This window comes from Arachis ipaensis, chromosome B10, assembly GCF_000816755.2.
Source record: "Arachis ipaensis cultivar K30076 chromosome B10, Araip1.1, whole genome shotgun sequence".
Taxonomy (NCBI): domain Eukaryota; kingdom Viridiplantae; phylum Streptophyta; class Magnoliopsida; order Fabales; family Fabaceae; genus Arachis; species Arachis ipaensis.
This window is the reverse complement of record NC_029794.2, coordinates 111,824,510-111,833,756: the sequence shown is the minus strand read 5'-3', so window position 1 is coordinate 111,833,756 and position 9,247 is coordinate 111,824,510.

The window sequence follows — 9,247 nt, the reverse complement described above, 5'->3', positions numbered from 1 at the left end:
TTTGCTTTTTTTCTTTGCCGTTCTTTGTGGTTGTTTTCGTTTCTTTGGTGGTGTTTTTTTACATTTCTTCTTCTTTTCTGCAATACATACAAAAATTTTTATTAAAATAATAATATATAACTTTAAATAAATAGATAGTTTCTGATAAGTCATGGTGAGAAGTATACTCATATTCAGAATCAGTTTCATTTTTCAAAGACGAATGCAGGATGACAGGTTTCTTTTTTTTCTTTCTTCTTTTTTTTTTCCTTCATTTTTCACTTCTTTTTTTCTTTCTCTTCCCCTCTCAGCTCCGCTATTTTTACAAGGCCCTAAAACAGAAACTTATTTAGTTAGTGCAATAATTTAGTAGCAACTGAACCGAAATTTCAAATAAAATGATTTTTTTAGTTACCGTTTTATTCTTTGCCTCAAAGGCAATCCTATCAACCATCTTCTTTCGTGTCCAATACGCCACCCATGATGGTCCGGGAGCATCATTTGCTGCTACTTCAGCAAACATCGATTCATGAAAATAGATTATCATTAATACAAAGACGTAGCTATCAATTGAAAGTTTCTCTCCTACTTTCTGGGCTTTGATCCCTTTGAGCAAGAATCTGAACAGATGAGACGCCCAATTTCAATCTCGGACTGTCTCCACATGAAGGACAGGTGGCTTATGGATTGGGGAGACTATGCTTATTCTTGTCGGTAACAAAAAGTATTTCTGGATGAAGACAGTGAATGTCCTTTTGAATTTCATCAAGCTTTTCTCCCCTTCAACACTCATCTCAATCACAGATTTTGTCAAAGACGCCAAAGTAGCACTTTTGAAACTGTCAATAAATTTCTTCTGTTGCTCATTCGGTTTGTTGTATTCAAATTTTTCAGGAAAATTAGCCCCTACAATAGCAACAGCACCAAAATAATTTAATATAAACAAATTAATATAAAAATAAGAAAAAGATAAAAAAATACAAATATAAAAACTGAAAAGTATAATAGCACTTGAATTTAGGCCTAGTGCATCTCTTATTTTGGTAGGAGTTATGCAGATTTTTTCATAGCGCGTCTCCAAGAATCCTTTATAGAGATCAAAGAAAAGTATCAATTCCCTCGAGAGCTTGTGTAAGACATTCAATGATGGGATATGTCTCAAGGCACCAAATCCCATTTCCTCGACGATAGCTTTCTTTTGCTCACTCATGTTGGTGAATACGTTAGCTATCGATCTTGTTGAGCATCTCAAATCGTGAGTTTTTTGCAAGGATCTGAAACATGTGATATATTTATAATACAAAAATAGAGTTGATTTAATGTGTATATACTTACATCGTAAAGTGGCTTCTCCTTTTTTTAAGATGGTCTTCTTTGTCATTTTGGTTGTAAGAAATAAAAAATTTGTTCAATACTTAACAGCAACATCAAGTAAACCTCAGTCAATTCAGAAATGAACCAAAATTAGTTCAGATTTGATTAAAAACTAACTAAACAATGCCACATGAACAAGTTTGGAAAATTCAAGCGAAACCAAACTAAATGAATCTAAATTAAACTAAAAAATGAACCTAAATTTCTGAAGGAATAAAAAATTTGGTCAATACTTAACAACAGCATCAAGTGAACCTCATTTAATTCACAAATAAACCAATATTAGTTCAGATTTGAACAAAAACTAACTAAACAATGCTACATGAGCAAGTTCAGCAAATTCAAGTGTAACCAAACCAAATGAACCTAAATTAAACTAAGAAATGAACCTAAATTTCTTAAGGAATAAAAAATTTGGTCAATACTTAATTGCAGCATAGAGTGAACTTCAATTAATTCACAAATGAATCAAAGTTAGTTCAAATTTGAACAAGAAGTAAAAAAATTTAATCATCAACAAAAACACATCCAATTCATTTCTTGATCCAAATGAACCTCAATTAAACTAAGAAATGAACCAAATTATTTACCAGAACTAATAAACTAACAACATAGTTTCATTCGATGCCCTAGTTACAAAGAAAAATAAGAAAAAATTAAATTAGAGAAACTCGTTCTACTAAATGAACGAACTCAATCCACTAAAACCTAAACCGAACTAGTAGAAATGCAAGAATTGCGAGAAGTGCAAAAGAAAAAACTGAACATAATAACAAGTAATTTTGTTAGTACCTTAAGGAATTTTTGTTGTTCTTTTTCTGTGTTTTTTGTTGATGATCTCAAAGGCACCACCGGATTTTGCAGTGATTTCTGCAGAGAATTTGAAAGATTTTTGAGAGATTTTGAGAAGATTTCAAATTCTTTTGTTGCAGTTTTGAGTAGGAGATATACACGGTTTTTCATATTAGAGCGCGAAGAGACAGATAATGTTTTGGGGTTTCGGTGCGTGTACATGCTCTCTTTAATGAGAGTCGTTTTTATTGGTGTTGGACCTGTTTGGTTGGACTTGGATGTAATAAGATTTGGATGTATAGCTGATTGTATAAGATTTCTATATTTGATTATAAAATTTAATGCTTTGAAATATTATATAATAATCTTATAAATGAATAATTTTTGTTTGGTTGAATTTAAATTTCTTGGCCATATTATGTAATATGTCAAAATTATCCTTAATTATTCAAATTAAAATATTAATGACTAAAAATTAAATATAACTCTATTAAATATTATTACTTTTTTACATTGATTTTTTTTTGAATTTACAAAAATATCTCTAATAATAAATTTACTAAAATATCCATAATAATAAATATCTTTAGTTAAAATTATTATTAATTCTAAATTTTTTAAATTTACTAAAATACTCTTAATATCAAATATCTTTAGTTAAAATTATTGTTGATTCTAATTTTTTTAGATTTACTAAAATACCCTTAATATCAAATATGTTTAGTTAAATTATTATTGATTATAATTTTTTAAATTTACTGAAATACCCCTAATAACAAATATGTTTAATTAAAATTAACATTATCACAATTAAAATTAGCACAAAATACCTATCTAAATTGTCAAAAATTCCATAATCCATAATTCATCTCATAATCTATAGTTGAACTTATATAAAACAAATCTCAACAATTCTAACCACATATGTATTAAAAAGCTTTAGTATTATCCAAATTAAAATTACAAAGAAGTCTCAAAAGTTAAATTGTTAAAACTTATTAGCACTAATAAGCATGCATGTACAACTCTTGTACAAAAACACAAACATATCAATAAAATGAAATCAATGTTACAATAGATAGTCTTGTACATAGAAAAATAAACACAATTATCGAACGTGATGTCTTCTCCTCCATTGGTTCCACATTGCTCCATCTAGTCCAAGCATCGCTCGAAGACATTAAAACATAATATAGAACATACAAGCTTTGTAAATCAATTCAAGTATACAATACATAATACAGATCATACAATTCAGTTTCATATTCAAGCCATATATGCAATACATATGAGTGCTACTTCAATCCAGAATAGAAAATTACACTAATTACAACAAAGTTTCTTCATTTTAGTAGATGTATTACTAATAACTACACTTTACAGCAGAAAAATTCTAAATTTCGCGAATTAGTGTATAATTAACTAATAAATTAATTATTAATCAAAGAAATTAGGAAAATAAATTTTATTAATTCAAAGAGATAGAAATATTAAAAATACAAATTTTGACACTAATTTTAAAGGTTTTGGTCTAAAATTGGGCTAAACGAACTAAATCGGTTGAACCGGACCCATATTGGGTCTAAGACCCAAACCAATCCACCCAATACTAAGAGCATCAGCTCTTCTTCTTTCCCAAATCAAGGGAAAACACGCTGAAACATTTGAGGAGAAGGGGAAGAACACCAAACTCTCACTCAAAATTCAATTTGCCATAACTTTTAATTTGGAGCTCCGATCGCTACACTGTTTGTGACCACGCGATCACCACGTTGAGCTCTACAAATTTTTCTAAACAATTTGGTAAGAATCTTGCAACTTCTTACTCAGTCACTCTTTTAAATTTCGAATTTGAGGTTTGATTTTGAGAGATTATATGATTTTAGTGTTATAGGATTGAATTAGCTTTGGGTACTTGCTGGATCTTGTTCCAAACTTCCATTGATAAGGTGATGATCTTCTAACCCTTGTGAAATTATTGGTATGGTAAATTCTATGTTGATTTAGTAATATTTATATGATGTTTGATTAAATTATATGTGTTGGAATCAAGTTGGTGGTGTTGGTAGCTTGGATTTGAACTCTGGGAGCTGAATTTGTGATTGGTGAGGAGTTAGAGTATTTGAGCTTGAGGAACGGTGTATTTTGTGGCGTTCCGAGCTTAGGAAAGAATCAGTCAAGGTATGATTTTAGTTTCTTATAGACAATATATAATGCGTGAAAACTTAGGCTAGTTGATCATAGGTTAAGTTAAATCAAATGGAATTGCTAAGATTTAGTAAGCCTTGTGTAAAATTGTTGATTTTGTGATAAGGGTATGTTGAGTATTGGTATAGACGAGGGTTGATGAGAATTGTTGATGGTTGTGAATAGTTGATAATGATAGTAAATTATGATGATGAAATTGATGAATAATGGTTGTAATTGAATTGAAGATTTTGAGGGTGTTAATGAGGTTTGTATATAATGATGATGAGAATGTGGTGAATCATTGATTGTTGATGAGGTTTAATAATGATTATGAGTAATGATAATAATAGATTGATGATTTATGAATAATGTGGTATGATTAGGAATTCCTTGGATAGAAATTGATGGAATTGGATTGTCGTATGTTGAGAAAGGGATGAAAAGTGTATGGAATTGTTTGGATGAAATTTGGTATTGTTTTTAGGAGTAAAATAATGGTTTGAAATTAAGATTTTGGAAAGAATAGAATTTTGGCGTTTTGTTAAAAGGTAAATTTTTGACCAACTTTGGCGAGCTATAACTCAACTTCCGGACCTCCAATTTATGTGAAACTTATTTCGGATAAAAAATGGGTTCGTAAAGTTTATACCGTTCGAAGAACGGATGAAAAATTATTTAAAATGAGAAAGTTATGCGCGTGCAAAGTTCGGTACAAAAATCTTATTTTTCTGCAACTTAGCTATTTTGATGAAAAAGAGGGACATGCGTACGCGAGAACCTGCATGCGACGCGGGAATTGGGCACTGTCTAGACATCCTGCATACGCGGAGCAAGGTCTGCATACGAGGAACCCAATTTTGAAAGCTCGCGTACGCAAGAGTACGTACGTGACGCGAGCACTCCCTTCTGTCTTACAATCCCGCGTACGCGAGCCCCATTTTTTAGCCAAAAAAGAGATTTTTGAGTATTAAGTCAATTTTCTATCTTTCCAAACCTTTTAAACACCGGTTTAAAATCTGTTAATGAGTCTTCAAACTTTAGAGAAAGGGTGGGCATGTTGAAGAAGTTAAATGGAGAGTTGAAAAGAGATTGAAAAGTGAATGGTTGAGTTGTTAAGGCAATGAAGTGATAAATGATAAATGATTTATAACTAATAGCAATGATGATAATGTTGAATGAGTTGAGATGAAATGAGATTGATATTGACATTGATGATTTATGATTGAATAGTCACATGATTTATGTGTTTAAAGATTTTTGAGACATTCGTTGTCCCCTTGTATGTAATATGTGACCGGGTACTTTAACTCCCCGGATTTTCCATGGGCATGCACATATATATGAATTGAACTTGGGGTGTTGTCTTCCCCATGTTAGCTTAGCATTCTTCACATGGATATTTTTGAGCTTGGGGTATTGTCTCCCCATGTCAGCTTGGGATTCTTTCCATAGATAATTTTTATCTTGGGGATGCACGTATAGAGGGACTGCCCACAATTAGCTACCAGGATATGTCGGGCTGATTATGTAACCGACAAATGATATCATCAGCCATAGGACAGGCATGTATCATGTGCATTTGAATGATTTGCTTGAGTGTGCATTATCTGGGATTGCCTAATTGCTTAACTATGTTCATATGTTAATTGCATTTTTGCTGTATTTGCATTTTATTTGGGTTTTCTTGCTTGAATTGTATGTCTATGCATCTGAGAGATCCCCTCGTATGGCGGAAGTGGGACGAGAGTAGTTCCACTGGTGTTTCGGAGGATTAGAGGAAGTAAAAGTGAAGTGTTGAGTTACGATTAGACTCAGAACTTGACCTTAGACAGTTTACCTAAATTTTAGTTTAGTTTATTCTTTAAGTTTTAAATCTGAGTGTCAGAGTTTTAAGATTACCTCTGACTTTTCCAGGACCTTATATATTATGTACGTTGGCACCTTTTCCGGAGGTTCTCATTTTATACATATGTTGTTGTTTTCAGTTGCAGGTCGAGATACACCTCGGTGAGCGTTTGGACGTTCCTATGACAAGCGAAGTTTAGCTTTTGGGATGTTATATTTTGGACTATTGGTTATGTATTTATGTTCATAGACTTTTCTATGTATATATAATTTGTGTTTGTCCCTCTTAGAGGTCGATGTGGAGAAATAGGGTTTCTGTCTTATGTTTTGGATTATTTTGGGATATGTATGTATGTATGTATGTATGTATGTATGTATGTATGTATGTATGTATGTATGTATGTATGTATGTATGTATGTATGTATTTATACTCCGGCTAGCCTTAACTTCGCAGGTTGCACCAGGAGCTTGATATTCTGTATTTTGGTACTCTGGTACTCTACTCTTTATGTATCTTTGGTTATGCTTTAGGTTTATCTGGTTTTACATTTTCGACTGCAATGCATTTTTCTTTTTGCAATTTTGCTTAAACGTTTCTTCAAGGCTCCTAGTTATAGATTCTTTCAATTATATATATATATATATAGATCGTAATATCTCGCCACCTCTGTTTTACGACTTAAGCGTAAAGCTCCGCATGGTAGGGTGTTACAAGAATATAATTCAATACAAATTATTTGCAAAAGGACATAACAAGTCAAGAAAAGTAAGAAATGTCAATACTAATTCAGCAAGAAGTATGTATTCCTTTTTCATGTGTAATTATGCCCCTCAACTAACACCAGAATATAAAAGAAAAGGGAAACAACTGGAAGAACATAAGCTTTATAACTTAAGAGGATTCAGCATGGTGTCTCTTTTAGCAATCACAACATAGATTCAAAAAGTAATGCATCACAATGAAAAAAGTGACTACATTATGAAACAGAGTAGTAATAAGCTTTTTCAACACGGATATTTCACCTCAATTATGAGAAAGATATACCTAACATTTCTCTACTACTACTACTACTACTACTACTACAACATCATTTCAATACCCCAAAGAAAGACATGAAAAATGACCTTCTGTAATTGAAACGTGGAGGGCTCCCGAAGAAGTTCAAGAAACAAGTCTGAACATGTGGACTTGCCAACCACGGCGTTGCCAAATACCTGTTTTCACATCACAACAAGAAACAACAAAATCATCAACACTATTAAGCTTAAACTCTTGATTGAGGAAAATCATCAAACACATTGAGGCAAATCATCAAACACTATTAAATATGGAGAAAAGCACCCACCAAATTGAAGCAGCAATTTATTTGAGAAATAAAATAAATAGAGTTCAAACCACAAAATTCAGCAAAAAAACTAAACAAAGTTCAAACCACAGAGTTTAGCAATTTATTTGAGAAATAAAATAAACAGCAATTTATTTTTCAACAAACCAATTCTGTAATCTAAATCATCTTTTAATTAATTCTCTCTTCCAACCATCGAAATGCAAATATAACAAGGAAGAGACTATGAATGAAAGTACTTTAACAGTGGGCATACCATCAAATTTTGCCATTGAAAAAACAAATCAACATCTATATATCATGAAAAAAGAATTAGGATGTGTCAATTAAAACAACAATTCAAAGACGTAAATAAACTCATTTTGAATGAACCAGTAGAAACCGAAAACCTCAGAAAATGTTGTAGCAACCGAGCTCAGACGAAAGAGAGAGGTCAAATGCGAGCACGCAACGTGGAGGATCCGGCTAGAGGCGCAGTAACGATGGCGAGCATACAGTGGCGATGAACCGAGGTGAGCTGTGATGATGGAACAAGAATGTAAACTATCGAAGTGAGTCTTCCTTCTAGAATGAGATGCGCGGTGGTCGTGCAAATTCAAATCGGCAGCGAGGCGGTGCCAATGCCAGTGGAACCTCCATGAATTTGGAAAAAAAGCTCTGCTAGGGTTTGGTTTTCAATAGGGAGGGACTCTGCTAGGGTTTGATTTTTTGATGAAATGAGAAGGAAAAAAATTTGAAAAGAAAAGGTTAGAGTTAAATTAGCAAGCGTAATTTAGTCTTTTTACTTTGTTATACACATTTCATTTCCATTGGATTTAAAAATAACGAGAGAGGAGATGTGAATTAAATTAGTGGTATTTTGATTTCAGGAAATAAAAGTTATCTGGGAATATATTTTTAAACTTTGAAACAAACATGAGAATATCTTATTTTCATCTAAACATTCTTGAAAATACTCTAATATTCTCCCAACCACACACACCTTTCATAGAATACGTTAAGGTGCGTGTGAGTATGTGTGTATGAGTTGTATGTCCAAAAAAAAAATAGAACAAACTTATTTACTATTTAACCAATTTGATAAGCAATGATACTTAGGTGGGATTTTTTTAATAAATAAATAAATATTTTATTTACCAAAATATATAATTTATAGCATTTTTACTAAAATCTATCATATCTCTTATCTCGTTTATAGTGTAAATGAAATAAGAATACACGTATCTCGTTTACACTGTAAACGAAATAAGGCCGTTACACACCACGTGTACAAACATGATACGGCTACGTCGTATTGTGCCTTATCTCATTTATAGTATAAACGAGATAAGGCTAAATACGACTTATATATACAATTCGTTTACAGCGCCTTTTGGATAGGTTTTTCATCCATTTCTTCAACTTTCCTCTAACTTTTACCTTCTTCTTACCAATTACCCGGCAAGCATGACATGCACAGATGCACATGATCCGAGACATCAACCGACTAAACGCGACATGACACATCAGGGGACAGTTGACTTTGAGGTTAGTGTTGTTTTCTTTCTGTTTATGTTAGCATGTATGTGTAACCATATTTAAGGTACTTTTATAGAACTAGTATACAACACATATTTGGTAGATGAATGTATTGGTATGATTTTAGGTATCAGTTAAATTAAATTCTTAAGTAAATGTTATTCATTTTTATTTTTATTTAAAGTAAGTTTTGTTAGGTATA